Source organism: Scyliorhinus canicula, chromosome 4, assembly GCF_902713615.1.
Source record: "Scyliorhinus canicula chromosome 4, sScyCan1.1, whole genome shotgun sequence".
NCBI classification, from domain to species: domain Eukaryota; kingdom Metazoa; phylum Chordata; class Chondrichthyes; order Carcharhiniformes; family Scyliorhinidae; genus Scyliorhinus; species Scyliorhinus canicula.
The window spans coordinates 107,081,256-107,105,973 of NC_052149.1; the positions used below are offsets into that span (position 1 = coordinate 107,081,256).

A 24,718-nucleotide genomic window follows, 5' to 3' on the forward strand; every position below is an offset into this window, starting at 1 on the left:
CATAGAATTTCACAGAATTTCATAGAATTTACAGTGCAGAAGGAGGCCAATCGGCCCATCGAGTCTGCACCAGCTCTTGGAAAGAACACCCTACCCAAGCCCACACTTGCATCCTTTCCCATAGCCCAGTAACCCCACCCAACACTAAGGGCAATTTTGGACACTGAGGGCAATTTAGCATGGCCAATCCACCTAACCTGCACATCTTTGGACTGTGGGAGGAAACCGGAGCATCCGGAGGAAACCCACGGACACACGGGGAGAACGTGCAGACTCCACACAGCCAGTGACCCAAGCTTGGCACCCTGGAGCTGTGAAGCAATTGCGCTAACCACTATGCTACCGTGCTGCCCAAATGTTTTGTACTCACAAATGTTAGGGTGATTTGACTGACCAATAGATTATTTGAAACTAGCAAAAGATAATTACCTCAGTGCTGTGTGGAATTTTCCACAAGTGCTGTTTTTTTCCATCTTTTTCAAAGTCAACATACAGATAAACACGCAGTTCAATTCCCTCCATGGATCTCCCTATTCAAAGTAGGATGTCCTATAAAGGCTAATAGTGGCATCAAACATGAAACACAAAGCAAACATATTCAAATGTAGACAAGGAAGATCTCATGGTGCCCTTACGGGTCTTACATGGTGCTTGAATGTCAGGTGAACAACTGTATGGGACTACCCAGGTGCAGAAGTTAACACAATCCAAAACTGATTTCTCAAACCTGGTTTGACAATTGTTAATGATAACTGAGAATGAGTTGGCTCTCTCCGTTTTCAAATTTGAACAAGTTCCAGATGTAAAAACCAATAAATGTATTCTTACACCGGCTGTATCATGACATGGTGCCTGTAAGGGTCCTTCCTGTTTATGCCCTTATTTCCCCTTTCTTTTTATCTTTGCCGTTACATGTTTGATCCATGGATGGTTAATGAACATGTGACTTTATGGCAAGTGGCCTGTACCTTTAATTGAAACAGAAGAATACAGATGGCTGTGTTAGTTTAAATCGGTGGTTGCAGACTGGCCCACATCAGTGAGGTCTTGGTATGATTGATTTGGACAATGAATTGGTCCGAAATGCTGTGCTCTTCTGGTAACAGGTGGTAATTGCATCTTATACCAGAGAGATGGTTCAGAGTCATAAGTTTTTCAGTTTGACTCCTGGCAGCTGACAGAGGAGACCCACTCTCTCTTCCCTCCGTTTTCCTCTAGGAAGGCTGTGTTTCAGAACTGAGAGAGAGCCTGGATGAACCTAACTACAGGAGAACCAAACTAGAGGAGAACCATTACAGATTGTGCAGCCAAAGCCCAGAATCTGCTAACTCTATCCAGAAAAGTTGACGTGAGTTGACTTTCTATCTCTAGAATAGTGTTCTTCAAAATTTTTTTTCCATGGGACCCATTTTTACCAACCGGCCAACCTTCGGAACCCAACCAGGCCCCCTTCGCGATCCACGCCGGCCGACCTGAGCGACCCACGCCGGCTGAGCTGAGCGACCCACCATTTTTTCTTCCTTGTTTGCTGCTGATAAAAATGGAGGAAATGGTTTTGGGTCCCTTTGGCCCTCGTACACGCTCCTCCAATGGAACCTGTTGGATGAAGGTGAAGCTTTCTGGTGTCAGGAAGTATGGGGCGGGATTCTCCCGTACCCGGCCGGGCCGGGGGGGGGTCCCGGCGGGACGGGGTGGCGTGAACCACTCCGGCGGCTAGGCCAGCACCAGAGTGGTTTGCACCCCGCCAGTCGGCGTGGAAGGTCTTTGGCGCCACGCCTGCCGGGGCCGAAGGGACTCCGCCGGCCAGCGCGAGTCCGCACATGCACGAGAGCGTCAGCGGCTGCTGATGTCATCCCCGCGCATGCGCGGGGGGGGAGAGGGTTTCACCTACGCATCGGCCATCGCGGAGGCTGACACGGCCGATGTGTAGGAAAAGAGTGTCCCCACGCCACAGGCCCGCCCGCGGATCGGTGGGCCCGATCGCGGGCTAGGCCACCGTTGGGTCACCCCCGGGGCCAGATCGCTCTGCGCCCCCGCCCCAGGTCCCCGAGGGCCTGCCCGCGCCGCAGGTTCCGCCGGTAAGGGACCTAGTCTGATCTACGCCGGCGGGACTGGCAAAGAACCAGTGGGACTTCGGCCCATCATGGGTCGGAGAATCGCCGAGGGGGCCACTGCTAGCGGCAGCCGACCGGCGCTGCCCGATTCCCGCCCCCGCCGAATCTCCGGCGCCGGGGGTCCTTAGATCCACCCGGGCCAGGTGGCTGATCCGGGCAGAGAGGGGGAGCAGCCCCGCCGAGAGGTCGGTGTGTTTGGGGCAGGGGTGGGGGAGCATCGCAGGGTCGGGGAATCGCCCGGGCCGGCGTAAATCCCGCCCCCACCGTGACCGGAATTCTCCGCCACCCGGGAATCGGCGGGAGCGGGAATCACGCCCCGCCGATCGGCATGCCCCCGCGCCGATTGGTGTGCCCCTCGCAGCGATTCTCCGGCCCGCGATGGGCCGAAGTGCTGCCGCTGGCAGGCCTCTCCCACCGGCGGGAATTGGAGCACCTCTGGTGCCGGCGGGATTGGTGGCGCGAGCGGGCCCCTGGGGTCCCTGGGGGGGTGCGGTGCGATCGGACCCCGGGGGGTGCCCCCACGGTGGCCTGGCCCGCGATCGGGGCCCACCGATCGGCGGGCGGGCCTGTGTCACGGGGGCACTCTTTTTCTTCCGCCGTCGGCACAGCCTTCACCATGGCGGAGGCAGAAGAGACCCCCTACCGCGCATGCGCCGGTGGTGACGTCAGCCCCGATGCCGAGCAGCGGGCGCCAAAGGCCGTTGGTGCCAGTTTTGGCGCCAGTCAGCATGGCGGAAACCACTCCAGCGCGGGCCTAGCCCCTAAAGGTGCCCCGCCGGGTAGGGGAGAATCCCGGCCCAATTCCAAAAATCTGTTTATTGAAATGGTAGCCAGTGATATGTTTTCCAAATATCTACCAGTGACCACATGCCAACCAATCAGCACTCTCTTTTATGAAATATAAATTGTTCTCTTTACAGTTGGCATTCTTTCAAATTGTCCTGATGTGTGCACGACAAAAAGCTTCGACAACATGTGTCTTTTTTTCAGCAATACTAAAGTTCTGCACTCCTAGGCGACTATTTATCAATCATTCCCTTGTCCTGTGAGAAATCAAAAACAGGCCTGTTGCAGTAGGTTTGACATCCGGCCGCTGCTATGTTTAGCTCTTCTTAAATAGCCACATCTATCTTTGACAGACATTATTTTTGAGAGTTACACAAAGCCAGCTCAATTATATAAATAGTTTGATGAACAGTAATGAACTCACATTATTTAGTTTCCCATCTCTCGGAAAAGCCTCAAAATGAATTACTTTGAAGTCCAGCAACTGTTGTTATGCAACCAAGTGCGGCTGTCTTTTTGTGCACAGCAAGACTCCACCAACAGCACTGGGATGAATGAGCAGTTCATCCTGTTCATTTAAGGTGTAGCCACCTGGGGTGGCCACTTCCCGATTCCAAAATGGATGCCCGCAAAGAATGCAGGGAAAATAGGCCAGACACAGGATAAACAAGCAGGTGCAAGGTTTCCTGTGTATTAAGATTTGCAGAACCCAGACAGAACCGAAACCAATAGCCATTTACATACTAATGAGAAATTCCCAGAAACAATCAGAAACATTGAATCAATCGGGACCAAACCAGACTCCCCGGCACCAGCGGGAGCCAGGACAAAGGCAGGCCAACTGACACATAGGGCCCGCCCAACTAGCAGGGAACAGCTCCAGTATTGGAGAAATCGATAGAAACGATTGGGACATGGTCCAATTAATTGGGACCAAGTCCGGGGTCCGCCCAAAAGGGCGCGAAACCCCTGGGGACTATAAAGTAGAGTCCCCAAGTTCAGTTCGCTCTCTTGGCAGCTCTCAAAGAACTCTTGACCGTAACTCTCAACAAGGAGAGACCTGCCTAGCAGCTGCATCAACCAAGTAAGTCTCCAGTCAACGCACACTACGAGACAGGCGCTCCTAGCTGCTATCCCATACCAGCTTGAAGCCTGCATATTCAGAACCGGACAACGGCCATTGTTCCTCTGACCTGGTGGGCCATTTGAAAGCTAAGTATAGGCCTTTAGTTGTAGTGATAGTCTAGTAAGTAGAGTTTTATGCATGAGTAGTAATTGACTGTGTATATAATAAATGTGTTTTTATTTGAAACTTACTAACTGGTGTATTGAGTTATTGATCAGCACTTGGCTTTGAACCTTGTGGTGGTATCAGAAAGATACCTAGCGACTCTAGAGCAAAGGTTATTAAAACAGAGCAATTAAGTAAAAGCATAACGAGCAACAAAGGTTGGTTGAGGTCATTCACCAGCATACCCATCGTCGTTAAAATTAAATAGGCCACCGGGGGGTGGGGGAATGTGTGTGTGTGTGTGTTGAGGGAATGATCAGAGGTTGCACCTCAAATTCTATAAAGAGACAACGAGGAGATTCTTCTTTTCCCAGTTAGAAGTGCATTGATTCATAGAATTCATTTAAGTGAGAGCCGGAGTGGAGATATCCTGTTGACATTATCCAGGGCTTGGACACCTTCTGATTGCTTGAGGGAGCTGGGAGAAGAATGTCCCGCAGATTTCTCCCAGTGGGTCTGGGTTTTTATCTGGATTTTCGCCTCTCCCAAGAGATTGCATGAATTTATTAAGATTCACTCGGCAAAACATTGATGTGGGACAAGCGGAATAGAAACGTTGGTCTTCTCCTGTCCATAATTTTTCCCATGTTTGTAGGAAATTAACTGGCCATTAATCTCAGTGCAGATTTGGGATCCCGCTATGCTCTATGGTATTTTGTTTGCCTACATCTGCCATGTTTCAGAAGAGTTAACTCTTTAATGAGGCTTTCCTACACTGTTGTAAGATGCTAAACAAAGCACAATTTCCTTTTATCCCATTGAAGTGAAGGAAATCGAACATTTGTTCCCTGTTAGAACGGGCCTTGTCTCCCAGCCTTTGGTGTACACGTACTAATGCATTAGTGTGGCATTTTTCTAATCCCTACAGCAGACAAGCTTGTGGTTTCTTTCTCATTTCCACATGCAGAAATGCTGATATGAAGATATCAGATTAACGTTCAAAAAGCCCTTACAGTCACCAGATATTGGTTACAATAGATTTTTAAATAATACGCACTGGGGATGTTTGCATTCTGGCAACGTCAGTATTTATTGCCCCAGCACCTAAATAGTCTTGATAGAGCTATGTGGTTCAATCGGCCACTGGGGACGACAGTTAACTTAAGAGGCAACCACATTGGTCTGGGATTGGTGTAACACATTAGCCAGATATGGGAAGGGCAGCAGTTCTCCTTCCCTGAGGGACATTAAGTTTTTAGGACAATTATCACTGATACCCAGATTTGCATTTTAGATTTTTTTTAACACGAGTTCAATTCTCACACTTTCATGGTCGGCTTTGGAATCAGGGGCAAAATTCTCCGCCTCGTGACTGCCACAATTGTGAACCGCATTCGGGGGCCGAATCGAGTTTCCGGCCAAAATCGAGGTCTGCGCCCTGAGTCAATTCAGGAGCCATGCTCCAGTCCCTCACTGGTGGGAGAGCAAGTTTGCCCCTCGCGACGGAGGCAACATGCAAAACCTGCATTTGCATTTATTTAAAAATGTGATTAGCACATTTGACCCACTACGCTCCAGGCCTCCACTGTGATCTCCTTGGGATTGGGGTGGCTTGGCTCAGGCCACCATTGCTGCAGTATTTGGTACAAGTTACAGGCTCCCCCTGGCTGTTCACTCTACTGACTACTCATTGTGTCCTGTAAATGTTCAGAGTCACTGGTCATTTGGGAACCCACCCAGGCCACGCCTCGGGAAACCCTCAGATCCCAGCTGACCCATCACAGGGATAGGTGTGGCCAAGCTCAATCAGTGACACACAAGTTGTTGGCACTCCTCAGCGTACTCATCAGAAGGACAGCCCTACTGCAGGGCAAGCAGTCGAAAAGCAAACAAAAGATACATGACCTTTGGCTCCCTCCCTGGCACACTTTCAGGGCAGAGGCATCATCAGTGACACTATCAACTAATCCAATCTGTAGGACCACCAGCTGTCTCCAAGTTCTGCCTGTCCACCCAACCCCTGCTCCCACCCATCCTGCCCCCTGACAGGTTGTCACATCCTGTGTGTCACACCCAGGACTCACATTACACTGCGGCTACACTTCTAGCAGGCACACACTTCCCTTCCTCACCCCCATCTATAGGACCTGCCCACAAGCCTCGAAGCATGGAGGAGTTTCGTGGCAAACCATAATCCTCTCCACTGTAAAACCAGGTGCCACCCTGCTGGAGGGGTAGTACACGGTCCATCCAATGAGGACACCCACAGTAGACTCCACTGGGGAGATAGTGAAGGGGCTGCAGAGCAATCGCTAACATGGGTTGCTGCAGCCACCGGTACCCCTGTTGACAGGGACAGGTGGTGAGGATAAAGGCTCCCTAGTGCCACTTATTACTGGGGACAGGGGTGCAGTGCGGAACGCCAACATAGGGGGAACAGAGGGGTCGGTTTGTGCGGGGGTGCATGTGTAGGTGGAGCTGAAGTGCAACTCAGGTCACCATGTAGCCAGTTGGATCTGGATGGACACGGGAATACTCATCTTGCTAACATGTCTGCCTTTCCAACCCTGCAGAGAATGAATTTCGGAATACAAACAGGAATGCTTGCTATCAACCTGGCCGCAGGTGCAGTTGTGAACGCATTGGAGGTACAGGGTCTGCTCAGGGAGGACTCTGCACAGGAGGAGCTTACCCCAGAAGAGCAGAGGCCAGCTGTTGGGGCTCGCATGATGGCCGTCCAACAGGCCAAGGAGGAGGAGCGAAGGAGGCGCTGCATCAGTGCACGTATAAACCGTCTGAGCCTGTCCTTCGAGGAGCTGCTGGACTGCCAGTGCCGCTATAAACTTTCGCTGACCAATGAGACCGTGCACCACCTGTGACAGATGATAGTGCATCAGGCACCACAGGGGTTTGTAGGAGGACACCCGCTCCAAATAGTTGTCAAGGTGACGGTTGCCCTGAGCTTTTATGCCCCTGGGTCTTTCCAGGGGCTGAGCGGGGACCTGTCTGAAATCTCTTACACATCTGTACACAGGTGCACCTGTGCTGTGGTGGTTGCCCTACGCACCGAGGCAGCAGACTATATACACTTCAGTTTGGACCAGGCACACCAGGATGCCCAGGCAGCTGGGTTTACCCCAGGTCCAGAGGGTGATCGATGGTACACATGCTCCCTCAAGAGAACCGGCTCATCAAGGGGTGCCCTTCATCAGTTGGAAGGGCTTCCACTCTCTCAGGGTGCAGTTGGTGTGTGACCACCAGCTACACATCATACACGGCTGCAGCTGATACCCAGGCAGCGGGCATGATGCATACATCCTGGCGCACCCATCAGTTTCTGGCACCTTTGAGACGCTTCTTCGGGTGAGGAGATGGCTCTTGAGCAACAAGGGTTACCTGCTGAGTTCCTGGTCAATAACGCTAGTCTGGAGACCACAGACTGACGTGGAGAACCGCTATAACGACAAAGGTCCTACCAGCATCACTACAGGCTGTTGGCACTGGGCAGGCAGTGTCAGCGGGTCTTGTCCACGGGATGGCAGATGATGAAGTCTCACTGTGAAGTGAGCTCTGGTGCTCCTCATCGTTTGACAAAGTCCGACTCCTGCCTTCAGGATCACGTTCCCCTGTCCGTCTGGGCGATCCCCACATGTATGCTGGCCATTCCTTCCATCACATGGGCAAGCATATTTTCTGGGGTGTTGGGGGGGAGGGGGAAGCAATTATGGAGATGGTGAGTGGTGATGGGTCACTCACTGGGTAAGCTGTGCTATAAGGAGGCCTCATACTTCTGACCCATTCCCTGCCATCCCCGAGGGTGACCCTAGGGTCAACATGCAATTGTCCTCAGGGCCCTGCCCCATGCCATCCTCCAAACACCCACACCCCAGGCCACCAACCTCCCACATCCCCATCCAGCACACATTGACACCCAGTCCAGGTCATACCTCACACACTTAAAATAGAGGATTGAGGCAGGTTGGAATGTTGGTGAAGAGGCGTTTAATACTGACTATATACTTTATTGCTCCCTGATCCCTACCTCTAACCTATGCTCTGCATCCGTGCCAATGTAACTGCTGTGTAACTTCCTTATTTTACATAGCCTACGGCTCCTTCTAGGTGTGACGCTAGACAGCACATCAGACATGGAATGCGGCCTTATGCGTATCTCGCTCACTGACCTGAGATGCCTTTGATGGCTGTCCTCTGGAGGACCTGGACTTGGATGGGCCCCGCCAACTTTTGGGTGTCACAGGAGATGAGATGCCACCCTTTTCTGCCTGCTGCTCATCAGATGTGCCAGTGTAAGGTGGGTGGGGGTTCAGAAGCACTGACATCCTGGTGCTGAAAACCTGACACAAGTTTCATTGTCAACCTGGCACTGTCCAGCTGGCAGTGCTAACCTGGCAGTGTCTATCTGTGCCAGGAGGCAATGCCAGGGCAGGAACTCATGGGAGCCCTGTGGGGGAGAGGTTTCCATTAATGCGTGGTCAGAGGCAAGTGTTTGGGGGGGGGGGGCAGTGAGGGAGGAATTTGCAGGTATGGGGGGAGAGGACACTTTAGGACGAATGCTGGCAATACTTTTGCAGTGGTGTGAAGGGGAGAGCTCTCGATGGTTATTCAGGGGGTTTGGGGGGGAGGGAGGGCGTTGGTAGGTTTCAATGCTGAGTGGGGCGCCTATTAAAGATGGCACCCCAATCTCTGTGGATCGGGTGACGGCTCTATCAGGCCCTGCCCTGCCCCACCAGAACGTTGCCATAAACCCTGCCCACTTGTGGTTTTTTGAAGAGGCTCAAGATCTGGAGAGAAATTGAGGGCCAGATTCTCCGTTTCTGAGGCTGTGTGGAGGATCTGTGGCATTTTACGTGAAAAAAAATCACAACTGGCGAGGGGCTCGCAACCGCGCCACGCAAAACACTCGGCCTCCACGATATAAACGGTTGGAGAATTTCCGGGTCCATGGCCGCCCATGCGCTCGGCGGCGACCTGCAGCGGTCGCGCCATAAAACATGGCACCGGCCATGTGCAGACCCAACCTCTCAGATAGCACCCCCCGGACACCCCCTTGCCATCCCTCATCAATTCTACCAGCTCTCTCGGAAGCCCACCCCGGTCAGTAACACGGCTCACACCCATCTGTGGCGGCACTGGACACAGTCCGCAACCTCAACGCCTGGTTCCCGACTGCTGAGACCACACGTCAACCATGTGGTCGGTAAGTTGGGGTGGAGCATCAGGGAGGGCCTTCAGGTTACGGGCTGAGGCTGTCCCAATGGTATGCAGAGCGCAATGCGATGACGCCGTTTTGGATGGAGCGGAGCATACAAATCCTGCGTCAAAGAGACAAAGCCCCCAATTTCGGCATTAAAAGGGATTCTCCACCCGATCGCCGATTACGAAATCGGCGTCGGGAAACGGAGAATCCTGTCTGCTGGTCAGTGCAACTGGACAGCTACACGCCAGTTTTCAGTCTGAGTCTGACACTTTGCCAATCTGTGGTAAGATTCTGCCCATAGTGTCCAGAGGCTCAGAATCAAAAGCCCACCTTAGGAAATGAAAGGGCACTGTGGTCTTCCAAAGCAAAAGGCCCCTTATGCAGCAGTGGATGCATTGCCTTTAACAGAGTTGTAAGTCCAGTGACCGCACATTTGAGGTTGTTATTACCCTGTCAACATTGATCTGAGAAACGGCCCCAGGTATACAGGGTGATCTGAGCAGTAGCTGCTCTCTGAGGTAAATGTTGGTAAGGTTATGATACAGACAACCCTTTCAAGGATCCCCAGTGTGGACAAACAGTGCTGTATCTGGAGCTAAACAACACTACCTTTCAAGTTGACTGAATGTCTAATAACTGCATAAGAGTTGCTTGTCTCACAGAGTCAGAACGTGTAGGAAACATTCCATCAAGCCTCTAGCCCTACACTAGCAGCCGCTGTTAAAATGTGCACCGGGAGCCAACAGGAGTGTGAAGGATGTTTTTCACCGATTGGCTGTTTACCTGGAAACTCAATGTTTAAAGAACAAAATCTGCTAGCCTGACGTATTCTATGGAAAATAACTACAGAATATATTTACGGTTCAAACTGTTTCTTTCTTTCTCCAACAAACAAGCGATCCCAAGTGCTCCAACTTGATTTCTCTCCAGACCATCATGTCCGTGTTTTCCTGAATCCAATTGCACAACATGTTCTTTGCTGCTTCTGATGTAGGCCAAAGGCTCACCAATTTCATCACAAATATTCATTACTGTTTGGATAAAAGTAGTGCAGCACAATGATAGCAATTGGATCTTGCAATAACAGTGTTGTGGCACCCTGGAATGGTGCACGGTCATTCCAGCCTCACATGACCCGGAGTCACAACACAGGTGAAATTAAGTTTTATATTCATACCCATGGCTTTGGTTGAGTTAAATTGACTACAGTCACCAGGTTTGTAAATTTAAACACAAGTAACTGTATATTAATTTTTTATAAATTTAAAGTATCCAATTAATTTTTTTCCAATTAAGGGGCAATTTAGTGTGGCCAATCCACCTAGCCTGCACATATTTGGGATGTGGGGGCGAAACCCACACAAACACGGGGAAAATGTGCAAACTCCACACAGACAGTGATCCAGAGGTGGGATAAAACCTGGGGCCTCTGCGCCATGAGGCAGCAGGGCTAACCTCTGCGCCACCGTGCAGCCCACCTTTTATTATTAATAGTAATTATAACAGATACAGAAAAAATGTAACTGGCTATCTAATATCTTTCCCAACACCCCCTTTCTAACTCCCCCCACTTTGTGCACAGACACAGACAAACAACACAGAGAGGAAAGGATGGTGGAAAGATAAAGAAAATATAATAAAATAAAAAGTAAGGATTCTTGATTCAGACAGATGTCTTCCAGTTAGTTTCTTTCTCAGGGTTAGGCCTTCATTTGAGTTCTTTCTTTTCTTTCAGCTTGTAATGATGTTCACTGCAGACTCACAGAGAAGCAGGCAACCAGCAGCAGAGAGAGGGAGAAAACACAGCTCCTCTTCCTTCAAGAGTTGAGAGGCTTCTGCCAGGTTCTCTCCAAAACAAAACCAGATATGAACCAATCATTGACTGTTGTCAGGCAGAACACAGCCCCTGGCCAACCCACCACTTGCTAATTAGCCAATTGAACCAACTTCCTCCAAAACCGGTTCCTAAGATTCACTCGGTGCCAGCGAGCCTGGTCCAACCTCTCCAAAATACAAAATCTAGGAAAAGGGGGCGGGATTCTCTCATTCGGCGGCAGAGTGTCCACGATTTTGGAAACGCCGTCGTGAACAGGCCGCTGGGAGTACCGATTCTGGCCCCTATCGGTGGCCAGCACGGCGCTGGAACGGTTCACGACGCACCAGCTTCCTATTCTGGCGCGAACTGTGCGGCACGCCAAGCCACGCACGCAGTGGCCTCCCACAACGTGCCAGCCCCGACGCAACATGCGTTCATGAGTTCAGGGGCCAGCGCGTAAGAAAATAGGCCCGGGGAGTGAGAGGCTGGCCTGCTGATCGGTCAGTCCCGATCGCGGGCCAGGCCCCATCGGAGGTACCCCCGGGGTCGGAGCCACCCTCCCCCAGCCCCCCGCCACAGGCCGCCCCCCAAATCTGCGCCCCCCAACCCTATTCCTAGATTTTGTCTTTTGGAGAGGAGGAACCAGACTCGCCGGCACCAAGTGAATCTGAGGAACCGGTTTTGGAGGAAGTTGGTTCAATTGGCTAATTAGCAAGTGGTGGGTGGCTGCGACCAGATGTGGACAGCGCCAGCAGGACTCTGCCATTTTAGAGTGGCCTCTCAGCACATCCGGTCCGGAGAATCGGCGGCCCGGCCGCGTAGAGCACCAAACGCACCAGTGCCAATGGCGCCGATTCTCCGCTCCAAGGAGAACTGCGTGCCAGCATCGGCGCAGCGTGGCACGGTTGCGGGGATTCTCTGGCCCGGCGCGGGGCTGGGAGAATCCCACCCACAGTGTCCCGGCAAGCACTTTTCTGCTTCAAGGCACATTCTGATTGTGCTCGGACCAAACATAATGAAATAAAATAAATGGGAACAAAGGAAATAAACAGGAAAGACTCTCACATACCTCCCCCTTAGAGAGTTGAAACATCATTGCAAGGACGTTTCATCACAAAGTATATGACACAAAACACACATACATTCATCTTTCCTTACCCACCCCAAGAATTGAGTTGCCCCAATTCTTAAATCTGCAACTTAGCAAAATTTAAAACTGTAACAATGCATCCGCTATAATATTGCTCCTTCTGGGAATATGTACAATTTTTACATTGAAGGGTTGCAACAACAAACTCCAACGGAACAATCTTGCATTCCAAGTTTCAAATTATTCTACAAATGCAAGCAGATTATGGTTAGTATAGACTAGGCTTTTCTTATTGTCATGCTGGACATAAACTTCAAAATTCTGAGGGCCAGTAGCGATGTTGAGGCTCCCTTCTCAACGGTGCAGAAGTTTCTTTGGCACAGACTTTGTTTTTTTAAAGTACCCACCGGCCACTCTATTCCTGACTTGTCATCCTGTAGTAGCACTGCTCTGACCTCCAGGTCACTGGTATCCGTGGCCATCTTGAACGGTTTGGAAAAAATCAGGGGTAGACAACACTAGTTCACTTCCCAATATGGCCCTCAATTTCTCAAACACAGTTTGGCATTCTGCAGACCATGCCATTTTTGCTTGTTTCCGCAATACATGGGCCAACAGTACCGCTAAGGTACTGAAGTTAGATCCAAATTTTCTGTACAACCATACATGCCCAGGAACCTCATAATATCCTGTTTCATTTTGAGAATGGGAAATCTCGTAATTTCCCTACCTTACCCATTCTTGATAGCACTAATCCCTGTCCCACAACGTGCCCTAGGTAGCTTATTTTTGCTTTGGCAAACTCGCTTTTGGCCAAATTGATGACTAAATCGGCCAAGTGCAGTTGTTTGAATAACTCCTCCAATTGTTCTACATGCTCCTTCCATATATCATTATAAACTACCACAGAATCCAAATAGACCATACAGTTAGGCACCCCAGCCGCTACTTGGTACATGCGTCTCTGAAATTTGGCTGGTGCCTTTTAAAATCCACACGGCATCATTTTACACTGACGCAATCCTCTTGGGAGTCATAAAGGTGGGTATCTCTTTAGCCCTGGGGCATTAAAGAAACCTGCCAATACCCCTTTCAAAAGGAATGTGACACAGCCTATTCTGTCGATACAGTCACCCAACCTTAGAATCGGATACAAATCCGTTTTGATATTCTGGTGGTCTACACATACCGGGTTCTCCCATCCGGCTTAGGTACTAACACAATCGGAGAACTCCAGTTACTCGGTTCAATTAAATGATTCTCCAACATGTATTGGATTTCCGCTTCTATCAGAGCTACTTTCTATGGATTCAGTTGATATGGATGCTGTTTTATTGGGTGGGAGTCACCTACATCTATCATGTTCAGTTAATAAAGTGTACCCCGGTGTGTCCCTACAAATCTTCTTATGCTTTTGCCTTATGACATCTTTGTGTTGCTTTTCTTCCAAGTTTGCAAACTCAGTATCTGTTCTCGTATTACCGTATTTGCTATTACGGGTCAATCACAGGAGGGTCGATCGATGATATTTTAACCTCATCTCCAACCTTACTCTTAACATCTCTGTCCTCTTCCACTCCTTCTACCACCTGGTATTTTCCTATCTTCTTCCTAACGATGATAAATCTTCAACATATTTATGTGGCATAATTGCTCCTTCTTTCTATGGCCGAGAGTATCTATTAGCAAAGTTACCTTACTCGTCCTCCACAAAACGTTATAAGGGCCGCTGAATTTCACCCTGCAAAGGTAATCATACCAGTACCTCAACTCCAGCCTGGAATATTCTGGACCTGGCATGTTTGTCTGCCCACATTGTGACCTAAACCTTCAAATGTTTTTGGGTTAACTGACAAGCTCCTGTGTGTCCTTCCAGAAATGTTGATAGGTAATCCAACATTTAGGATTATTTTTTTTTGTTTTAGAAACTTCTCCTTCAACAACTTTAATGGACCTGTACCTCATGACCATAGGCCACTGCAAATGGGATAAAGGGATAAACCCAGTAGATTTGTTCAGGGAACCCCCAGTGGCAAATAGTAAACAATCCAAACCCTTGTCCCAATCTCTTGGAAACCGGCGCATTAGGAAAATTACACACTTGCCCACTCCGCACCTGGTCACGACAGGGCCGAAAAACTTATCCCCATGTGTTGAATATACCTACAGCTTAAGTCATGATGTGTTAAGTCTCGCTGAACTTTCAGTACATTTGGCATCTACAGATGGCACGAAGATCAGGACTCTCAGTTTTATTGGGATGGTGTTAGCTTTTGTCAAGCATTGGGCAGCTTTGGCCATGGTTCCAAATTGGAAAAAATTTCCTGCCTATGAAGAAAAGAACCCAACTCCTGCTCTTACCAGATGACCTCACTTGAATCACTGCCTCCTGCTGTGGCTCATGGAGCCACACTGCTGGCTGCCGCAGAGATTTCTGGTGCCCAGAACATCTTACCCTCCTTCCTGTGCGGGGAGAGAAAGAGAGAGAGAGAGAGACAGCATCTGCTCCGTCCACTGAATGCTGGTGGCTGACTAATTCATATGTAACAATGGGAGCGCTGTTTTCAGTCATTTAAAACCCATGGCGAGTATTGAAATACTTTTTTGCTTCTTCTTGACACTGGCCAAGACTTAACAGAAAAAGGAAGAGCTTGCATTTATGTAGCACCTTTCACAAATCCTGAATGTCCCAAAGCAATTTATAGCCAATGACATAGTCACTGTTTTAATATGTGAAGTATGACAGCTAATTTACACACAAGGTTCCATGGGTGGCAACAAGCAGATGATCTGTTTGTTGAAGGATAAACCTTGGCCATAACACCAGGGAGAACTCCCCAGCTCCTTCTCAAAATAGTGCCATGTGATCCAAATGTAAATTGGCCTCTTAAGGCAAAGCTTTTGTACGCAGGTTGCTTTTGCTGCTCATCACCACAAAACTAAAAATTAAAGTACACACAAAAGTCTACCAACCAAACGTTTTCTGTAACCTTGCAGTTACATTGAAGTGAAATTAAATACCTGTCATGCCAAAATACCAACTACATACTCCATAACAAGCTACCCATACTCATTCCCAATAATAGATCTATATAAACGTCTGTCCATCTTAGTAGTTGGCGGACTGTGCCCAGGGTGTACGTCACTTCTATAATAAACATTGTCTGTTGAAGTTGTAAGAAGCCTTACAACACCAGGTTAAAGTCCAACAGGTTTATTCTGAATCACTAGCTTTAGAAGTGAAGCTCCTACATCAGGCAAGTGAAGAGCTGGGCTCCAGAAGCATGTATATAGACAAAGTCAATGATGCAAGATGATACTTTGAATGTGAGTCTTTTGCAGGTAATTAAATCTTTACGGTCCAGACGGTGCGACTGGAGAGGGATAATCACAGGTAAAAGAGGTGTGAATTGTCTCAAGCCAGGATAGTTGGTAGGATTTTGCAAGCCCAGGCCAGATGGTGGGAGGTGAATGTAGTAAGGCATGAATCCAAGGTCATGGTTGAGACCATACTCAAGCGTGCAGAACTTGGCTATCAGTTTCTGATCAGCGATTCTGCGTTGTTGTGCGACCTGAAGTCCGCCTTGGAGAACGCTTACCCGAAGATCAGAGGCTTCATGCCCTTGACTACTGAAGTGTTCCCCGACTGGAGGGGAACATTCCTGCCTGGTGATTGTCGAGCGATGGCCGATGTCTGTTGTGGCAATAGAGGCAGGTTTGTGAGAGGCAATCTCTTCCACAACTGGCCCGAGGTCAACTGATGCCTTTTCCTTCTTTTCCACAATCTGGTCATTTCTTTGTTTCTCTGCTTTTTCCACTCTTCCTGCTTCCTTGTCTCCATGCACTCCTGTCAGCAGCATGGACTTCCCATGCATAAACTCCAATCCCAGGCGACTTGAACTCTTCCTTACAGACATCCTTGTATCGCAGGCATGGGAGACCTGTTGGTCTTGTGCCGATAGGAGGCTTGCCATAAATCATGGCCAGAATTCTCCGGCTCCTGCTGAGAAGTCAATCGTCTTTGGACGGCTCAAATGTGAAACATTTATCTACTATTATAAAATATTTAGCAATGTCATCATTAACTTCATGATCAAATAAAGTTAAAGCAGTATAGCAAGTTGTTTTTTTAAAAAACAAACAGGCTGGGTCTCTTCTCCGTCGAGAAGAGAAGGCCGATGGGTGGTTTAATTGAGGCCTTTTGAAATTGTTAGTAAAATACAGGTAATTATAAGGGATTTATATATGTATTGGTAAACATTAGAAATAAGGAATAGTTTTAAGCAGGTTTAATTTAATGTTTCTGTGCCTGGAAGATTAAAACCTATAGTTGGATTCATGCTGGACAAAGGTGTAATTGTATGTGTGGGAGTTGGTTAAGTTCCAGCCGTGTTTTTATTGCGCTTAGAGTGGGCTATGGCATGAAGAATAAATAAAAGGCATAAGTATGTGGGGTTGCTTAGAAATTGGAGGCCATTGTAAGGATAAAAAAAGTTTGTAAGTTTTAGTTTTAGCTGAATTTGTGGGCAGTTGGAGACAGACTTCGGGGAATGAATATCTCTCAACTCTAAAATCTTAAATAAAATAGGTTGCCTTGCACTGCATTTTCCACAACCTCAGGACCACCACCCAAAATACTTTACAGTCAATGAATTACTTCTAAAGTGTGGCCACTATTACAATTTAAGAAGTGTGGCAGCAAATTTGTGCATAGCAAGCTCCCAAAACAGCAATGAAAATTGTTTTTATTAATGATTTTGATAAATACCAAAGATAACTCCCTTACTCTTCTTCAAAATAGCACCATGGGAACCTTTAAATCCACCTTAAATATTTAACAAGTGGAACCTAATTAGTAATTAAAGTTGGAGAGTTATTTAATTTTTTAAAAAAGATGCTAACAGTTTCATCATTTTGTTAACTTTTATTAAGTTTGGTCCTCATTTTTTAAAAAGGTATCCTTGATTAAACCACTGCTGGAGCCAAATAAATGTTGTTTTACCTCCACATGGATGGCATCCCTGACTAACTGAATGAGACAGAGTCTTACATGTAGAAAAGGATGTTAAAATAGCTCCAGAAATATCAACGTAAAAGCAACTGATTTTAAAACAGAGAGTAGAAGAGTCTTCATCTTCTCTGACTGCATTACACAGACCTCTCCTGCCTTCATCTGGCATCCACACATTCAGACTTATCCTCATGGGTAACTGGACAGCAAGCAGGAATATTGACAGTGATTTATTTTCTTTCATCGCTCTGTCAGACAGCAGTTACTCCCTGATTTGTACTCAATTAGCTCATTCATTGCACTTAGCTAGGGGCTGGTTTAGCACACTGGGCTAAATCGCTGGCTTTTAAAGCAGACCAAGGCAGGCCAGCAGCACGGTTCAATTCCCGTACCAGCCTCCCCGAATAGGCGCCGGAATGTGGCGACTAGGGGCTTTTCACAGTAACTTCATTGAAGCCTACTCGTGACAATAAGCGATTTTCATTTCATTTCATTACATTTTCATTTCACTTAACCAATGAGCCTTTGGGAAGATTGAAACTCTAATAACACATGATTGAAGGAGTCTAGTCTGTACCCACCTTCGCCATTGCACTCAAAAAGCATTCCTTTTGCAGGGGTCGCACAAGTAACATGTGGAAACGCAGTACACCTTCTCACAAGAATGGTCTTTGATCAAAACACGAATCACAGTATGTAATGCATGCTAGTTTGCATAGTTCATTCAGCCCTAAGGTTCAGGACTATGTGCTGAGAGATGCACTAAACTAAAGCTTGGTACAACTGCTGCAGAGGCACAACGTGCAAATGTCACTGCCTAAGGCCTTTCAGCGGGATACGCCAAGGGGCTAAAAACTGTGTAGAACCCCACTGGCTGTATGCCTGACAAGGAATGTCCATTGTAAATGTCAAGACTATCGAAATTCGGCGCTGCTGAATTATCGTAATAATAATAACTATCGTAATTATTATTGGGCGGCGAATCTAGCCATGATTAGAAAGTGGGTGGTGGTGGTGGTGGTTTGGGGGGGGGGGGGGTTTAGTTTAGAGAAGGATGTTAGAAAAGGTGGAACCTGTGAGGGAGGAAGACAGCTTTTGTATGTACACTGTTGTTGTTATAAAACCATAAATACCTCATTAAAACACCTCAGAATGGAGCATGCTGTGTTGAGACAAGTTGAATTTTATTGGACTTTCTGTAATTTTCAAGTCAGGATGTTTTGTAATCTACTTTTATAATTGTTATGAATAAAGTACATTTCTGGAAAAATTGAATTGTTCAATGTAGTTATATTAGGATATATTAGTTACATTACAGAGTTATATTAGAATATATAGTTATATTATATGGTTATCTTAGGATAAATAGTTATCCTATATAGTTATATTAAGATATAGGTGACTTCTGGTGGCGGCATGTATGGGGAGGTTGTGCGCTATGTGGCTCCAACCTGGATTCGGGTTTTTTAGGCCTTTGTGCCAGATTTTCTGGGAGATATTTGCAGGAAAACATTCTAGATCGATAATGCACGAATTCTGCATCAAACACAAGTCAAAAAGAAAAGGAAAAGAAAGCAAAAAGACCACAGAAGGTAATCCTTCAGCAGACTCGGAGGCTTTGAGCAGTTCGGCAGCAGTAAAAATTGCGGCAGCAGCATTCTCGACAATGGCCGCCCCAATAACAGCTTACATGCTCTCGGATGCGCTTGCAAAGTAGCTTGATAAACACTTTGATAAGCAATGCAAGTTGGTGTTGGAGAGCCTACAAAAATCGATTGAGGAGGCATTGGGCCCATCTGGATGAAACTTGATAAGACCGCCGAGGCAGTAATAAAACAGGGCGAGGTGCTGGAGGGTGTGGAGAAGGCTTTACCAAGGCAAGGTAAGCAGCTTGCATTGTTGGAAGCCGAGACGGCAGTGGTGGCCAATAAGAATAAGAGATTAAAGGCTGAGATCTATGTTGTTAAAATTGGGCAAGGAGGTCGAACCTCAGAATCGTGGGATTGTCGGATGGGGGTGGAGTGCCCAAATCCAACAGAATATCTTATCGTGGATGTTTGGGAAGATGGGCAATGATGGCCTCGCGTTCCCTCCAGAGTTGGACAGGGCTCATCGGACACTTTGGCAACAGCCTCGGCCAAACGAGCCTCCACAAGTGATCAGTATTTACCTTTTCAGCCTCCAGAGGGAAAAGGAGAGAGTCCTGAAGTGGGCCAAAGAACACCGTGACTTAGAACATAGAACATAGAACAGTACAGCACAGAACAGGCCCTTCGGCCCTCAATGTTGTGCCGAGCGATGATCACCCTACTCAAACCCACGTATCCACCCTATACCCGTAACCCAACAACCCCCCCCTTAACCTTACTTTTATTAGGACACTACGGGCAATTTAGCATGGCCAATCCACCTAACCCACACATCTTTGGACTGTGGGAGGAAACCGGAGCACCCGGAGGAAACCCACGCACACAGGGGGAGGACGTGCAGATTCCACACAGACAGTGACCCAGCCGGGAATCAAACCTGGGACCCTGGAGCTGTGAAGCATTTATGCTAACCACCATGCTACCCTGCTGCCCCCCAAAGTAGGAAGTGGGAAGGAAGACTCGCGAGGATTTACCAGCACGTGGGGGCTCAGATGGTGAGGAAACAGGCAGCCTTTAATAAGGTTAAGGCTGTGTTGTATAAGAAAGGAGTTCGGTTCGGGGAGTTGTACGCAGCCAGCAAGGTTGTGGGTCACATATGTGTCAAAGGACTACTACCTTGAGGAACCAGAGGAAGTGGGCACCTTCATAGAAAAGCAGGGACTTGGGGCTATTTGAATGTGTTGTATAAGATCTTTGATGTATGTGAGTTGGGAAGGGTGGGTTATTCTGTATTTGGATGTTGATATTTGTTGATAAAATTTGTTTTTCTGTTTATGGGGTCGATGTGGGATATTTATTTATTTATTTGTATAAATTTATAGTACCCAATTCATTTCTTTTTCAATTAAGGGGCAATTTAGCATGACCAATCCACCTGCCCTGCACATCTTTTAAGTTGTGGGGGTGAAACCCACGCAAACACGGGGAGAATGTGCAAACTCCACTCGGACAGTGACCCAGAGCCAGGATCGAACCAGGAACCTCGGCACCGTGAGGCAGCAGTGCTAACCACTGCGCCACCGTGCTGCCTGATGTTGGGTTTTTATAACGGGGACTGACTATGAGGATTCGTTTATCCCTAGGTGGGCAACATCATTGTATTTTTCCTTGTCTTGCGTGGGGACTGCCCCATGAGCAATAAACAAGGCTAGCGAATGGGAGTGAGATGGGAGAGGAACTGCAGCCGTTCAACAAGTTTGGTCAGGCTTGGCGAGCTTAGTGTCTGGGTTGGGGCTTGGGGAGTGGGTTTGGATCTTGGGTTTGGTTTAAGTTTTTGTATTTGGACGGGGTGTTAGGTGGGAGTGGGCGAGGGGTTAGTTTGCTGATGGTGATGGTAGGGCATCCTCTGTTTCACTCAGGGGTGAGTTTGGCGGCCATCTTGGGAGGGCCTCTGGCCTGCACTTTGTGAATTTTACCTAGTAGCTCCTGATGGTGGAAATGGCTGATTCCTGGATGAGGGTGGGTGGGAGACCCCCAATTCGGTTGGTCACCTGGAACGTAAGGGGGTTGGGTGGCCCAGTGAAGAGATCAAGAGTTTTTGCTCAACTAAGGAATCTAAATGCTGGAGTTTTGGCAGAAAACTCACTTGCAGGTAAGAGGTGAGACCAGGCTGTGTTATGCAGTTGAGTGGTTGAGGCACTCTCAATTACGACGCGAAAGTTAGGTCAGTAATCAAAGGCTTTAATAAGCATTGAACAATGGCAGCATCCAAGGGAAGTGTGCTCACAAAATGGAGTCTCATCTTAAATACTGTTTCCCAGGGGGCGTAGCCAGAGGCGGAGTCCCCCAGGGTTCCAAGCCTCTTAAAGGGGCAATGCCAAGCCTCTTAAAGGGGCAAGGTATTCCGATCATCACATTCACCCCCTGTTTAAAAAAAACACATAGTCCGTCGGGGATGAAGTGTTTTTAAATTATAAATTCAGTCTTTGTGGTGGTCTGATAGTCCGTGTTGACTTTCGCCGCTCCGGTGATGGCGCTGTGGATGTGGTCGGTTCCGATGGTGTTCTATCCGGGAGCACGGTTGACTGAAGCTTTGTCCACCTTGGAGAGGGGGGGGTATCAGGAGTGATTAGGGTGGTCGGTGTCGGCTGGGGGGCAGGGGGCGCTATGGAGGGGGCGCTGTCGAAGTCGGAGTTCGGTGTAGGGCCGGGAGCGTCGGTAGAAGGGGGGGGGGGTCGGTGGGAGGATCGGTGGGAGAGCCAGCGGGTGCCAAGTCTCGCAGGGATACTGTATCCTGCCTGCCGTCGGGGTGCTCGACGTAGGCGTATTGAGGGTTTGCGTGCAGCAGGTGGACCCTCTCGACTATTGGTTCCGTTTTATGGCTCCTCACATGCCTCCGGAGTAGGACTGGACCTGGAGTCGTCAGCCAGGGTGGAAGCGAGACTCCAGAGGTGGACTTCCTGGGGAAGACAAACAAACGATTGTGAGGGGTCTCGTTCGTGGCCGTACAGAGGAGCGACCGAATGGAGTGCAGGGCATCGGGTAGGACCTCCTGCCAGCGGGCGATAGGGAGACTCCTTGACCGTAGGGCTAGGAGGACAGCCATCCAGACTGTCGCGTTCTCCCTCTCCACTTGCCCGTTTCCCCGCGGGTTATAGCTCGTCGTCCTGCTCGAGGCGATGCCCTTGCTGAGTAGGTACCGACGCAGCTCATCGCTCATGAACGATGTACCCCGGTCGCTGTGAATATAAGCGGGGAAACCAAACAGAGCGAAGATGCTGCGCAGTGCCTTGATCACGGAGGCCGAGGTAGTATCGGGGCAGGGGACAGCAAAAGGGAAGCGGGAGAATTCATCGATGACGGTGAGGAAATAGATGTTGCGGTTATTGGAAGGGAGAGGCCCTTTGAAGTCCACGCTTAGTCGCTCAAAGGGCCCAGAGGCTTTTATCAGGCGGGCCTTGTCTGGTCGATAGAACTGTGGCTTGCATTCCGCACAGATCTGGCATGCCTTAGTCATGGTCTTGACCTCCCCTGTGGAGTAGGGCAGGTTGCGGGACTTGATGAAGTGGGCAAGCCGGGTGACCCCCGGGTGGCAGAGGTCATCGTGGATGGCTCTCAGGCGGTCCAATTGCGCGTTAGCGCACGTCCCGCGAGACAGGGCATCTGGGGACTCTTTGAGCTTCCCCGGGCGATATTTAATATCGTACGTATAGGTGGAGAGCTCTATTCTCCACCTCAGAATCTTGTTGTTCTTTATTTTTCCCCGTTGTGCGTTATCGAACATAAAGGCAACCGACCGTTGGTCGGTGATGAGGGTGAACCTCCTACAGGCTAGGTAGTGCCGCCAGTGTCGCACGGCCTCCACTATGGCTTGTGCCTCCTTCTCGACTGCAGAGTGTTGAATTTCCGAGGCGTTGAGGGTTCGGGAGAAAAACGCTACTGGTCTGCCCGCTTGGTTGAGGGTAGCAGCCAGGGCGACGTCTGATGCATTGCTTTCTATTTGAAAGGGGATGGCTTCGTCCACCGCGTGCATGGCGGCCTTGATGATGCCGGCCTTGATACGGCTGAAAGCCGACTGGGCCTCATCCGTCAGGGGAAAAACCGTGGTCTTAATGAGTGGCCGGGCATTGTCCGCATATTTGGGGACCCACTGGGCGTAATAGGAGAAAAGCCCCAGGCACCGTTTGAGTGCCTTGAGGCTACGGGGGAGGGGGAGTTCCTTAAGGGGACGCATGCGGTCGGGGTCCAGGCCTAGGACCCCGTTCTCCACGACGTAGCCGAGGATGGCGAGCCGGGTTGTGTGGAACACGCATTTCTCTTTGTTGTATGTGAGGTTGAGGGCCCGGGCAGTCTGGAGGAACTTCCTCAGGTTTGCATCGTGGTCCTGCTGGTCATGGCCGCAGATGGTGACGTTGTCCAAGTACGGGAAGGTCGCCCGTAAGCCGTACTGGTCCACCATTTGATCCATCGCCCTCTGGAAAACGGATACTCCGTTTGTAACACCAAAGGGTACCCTGAGGAAGTGAAACAGCCGACCGGCTGCTTCAAAAGCCGTGTAGGGGCGGTCCTCTGAGCGAATAGGGAGTTGGTGGTAGGCCGATTTGAGGTCAACCGTGGAGAATACCCGATACTGGGCAATTTGGGTCACCATTTCAGCTATGCGGGGAAGTGGGTACGCATCGAGTTGTGTGAAGCGGTTTATTGTCTGGCTATAATCCACAACCATGCGTTGCTTTTCCCCGGAGCGGACTACTAATACTTGGGCCCTCCAAGGGCTGTTGCTGGCCTCTATGACCCCCTCTTTTAGTAGCCGCTGAACCTCCGACTTGATGAAAGTCAAGTCTTGGGTACTGTACCGGCGACTCTTGGTGGCGATGGGCTTACAGTCGGGAGTGAGGTTCGCGAAGAGGCGGGGTGGCGCAACTTTGAGTGTCGCCAGGCTGCAGACTGTGAGTGGGGGCAGGGGTCCGCCGAACTGCAGTGTCAGGCTCCGGTGGCTGCACTGAAAGTCGAGGCCGAGCAGCAGGGGGGCGCAGAGTTGAGGAAAAATGTAAAGTTTAAAACGGGAGTATTTCGCGCCTTGAATTGCGAGGTCCGCGACACAATACCCCGTGATTTGAACCAAATGGGACCCTGAGGCGAGGGCGATAGTTTGGGAGGCGGGATGGGTGCGCAGGGAGCAGCGCCTTACCGTGTCTGGGTGGATAAAGCTCTCCGTGCTCCCGGAGTCGAACAGGCAGGGAGTGTCTTGGCCGTTGATTCGAACCCGCATCATCGAGTTTTGCAGGTGTTTCGGCCGTGATTGATCAAGCGTGATCGCTCCTAGGTGCGGGCCGTCAGAGTCGGACTCACAAAATGGCCGCCCGGAGTCACAAGATGGCCGCCGCAGGCGGTCGCACGTGTCGGGTTTCGAAGATGGCCGCCGCCAAGATGGCCGCTCCCATATCTCGCACGAGGTCGATGACGCGTCAGAAGTGGGCGTGTCTGGCCGCAGCGCAGCCGCGTTGCGGGGTCTGTGAGGCCGGGAGCTTGATTTCTGGGCCCGGTGAGACTTTTGTTTGTGGCCTTTGGGCCCAGCCAGGCAGACTTTCGCAAAGTGCCCTTTCTTCCCGCAGTCGTTGCAGGTCGCGGATCGGGCCGGACAACGCTGGCGTGGGTGCTGGCCTTGCCCACAGAAATAGCATGGGGAGCCCCCGGAGTGAGTGGATCGACGCGTGGCACAAGCCTGTAGCGTGGCCGAGTCTGGATGGGATCGAGAGGGATTCGTAAGCTCCGCGGAGTACGTACGGAGGTTATGGTGGGCCGTTTCGAGAGAAAAGCCGAGCGTTACCATGCCTTGGAGATCCTTCGCCCCGTCTTCTAG

The 24,718-nt window shown here is 49.5% G+C and overlaps 2 protein-coding genes across 7 annotated transcripts in view; both read right to left on the minus strand.

Moving 5' to 3' along the window:
• The window catches only part of LOC119964231, a 901,051-nt gene that overhangs the window by 355,655 nt on the left and 520,678 nt on the right, over window positions 1-24,718 (minus strand).
• LOC119964893 (procollagen galactosyltransferase 2-like) overlaps window positions 1-24,718 on the minus strand; it is a 255,040-nt gene that overhangs the window by 103,856 nt on the left and 126,466 nt on the right. The window lies entirely within an intron of this gene.